The sequence below is a fragment of the Sturnira hondurensis genome, unplaced genomic scaffold (assembly GCF_014824575.4).
Source record: "Sturnira hondurensis isolate 20B ecotype Veracruz unplaced genomic scaffold, ASM1482457v3 Scaffold0006413, whole genome shotgun sequence".
Classification (NCBI taxonomy): Eukaryota; Metazoa; Chordata; class Mammalia; order Chiroptera; family Phyllostomidae; genus Sturnira; species Sturnira hondurensis.
Genome location: NW_028079044.1, coordinates 35,925,400 through 35,926,355, shown reverse-complemented (window position 1 = coordinate 35,926,355; position 956 = coordinate 35,925,400). Strand labels below are relative to the sequence as shown.

The window sequence follows — 956 nt, the reverse complement described above, 5'->3', positions numbered from 1 at the left end:
TGTTATAAGCATCTCAGTCTCCAACATTCATTATCTTAAGGGAGAGAACATGAAACTGCAGCTGACCAGCCAGCTGGACCTGGGCAATGAGAGGCTCCAGTCCCTCTCGTTGGACTGCACGTTCTGCACATTAATCCCACAGCCAGAGCAGTTTACAAGAATCGCACTTCAAAAGAGCAATGTGTTGTTCAGAACCCTTTGTATAAGAGACTGAACCCCTTAAAGGCTTCTCTATAAACACATAGAAGCTTTGCACAGTGGCAGTATCGTAGCCAATGAGGTTTATCCGAGGCACGATTATTGCTAATTGAAAACTATAAACACATAGAATTCTGACAGGTGTGAGCTGAGATCCACTCTGCTCACAGCTGCACCAAATAATACTCTTTTGCTTGTTTCCTTACTTATTAAACCCCTCTCTCACCTTACCAGTCTGGATTCTCACCTTACCACTTCCTGGGTCTCTGTCCACCCTCTGGGTACAGGGCCAGTTCCTGGACCTACAAACAATGAGCCAATGAAGAGACAGACCAAATGTGTCTTGGGAAAGTGGCAGGAGGAGTGGGAACCCCCAGGTGGTCTTTGACCTCTACGTGAGGAGTAGTTGCTATGTTACAGGCTTGTGGACCACCCCCCACGCCCCTGTGTGATTATGCCCCAGAGGCACTGGCTGGTCTAAAGCGTTCTTTGAGGAACTGTGCTGAGCTCACAGAGGGATAGGAGGGAAAGAGTGGCCATGGCAGTGGGCTGGCCTTACTGTGGTCAGTGTGGCGGGCCACCAATGCTCTGCTAGAGGCTGAAGCTCCAATCGGAAAGTTGGGAGGAGAGTTGAGGTTACAGAAGGATGTGCAGGTAGTCCATACTCCACTAACTTCAGGGCTTGCAGACGGATGGGGGGACGGGATAGTAAGTAAGAGATCTTAGTGTGTTGTTTTGCAAAGCTAGAACTCAAACTG

At 49.0% G+C, this 956-nt stretch overlaps 1 non-coding gene across 1 annotated transcript; it reads left to right on the top strand.

Annotated features, from left to right (window-relative positions):
• Positions 1-246: 246 nt before the first annotated feature.
• Positions 247-394, top strand: LOC118989057 (U4 spliceosomal RNA). The gene has a single exon (XR_005066939.1). It is a non-coding gene; the product is annotated as a U4 spliceosomal RNA (small nuclear RNA).
• Positions 395-956: the final 562 nt, after the last annotated feature.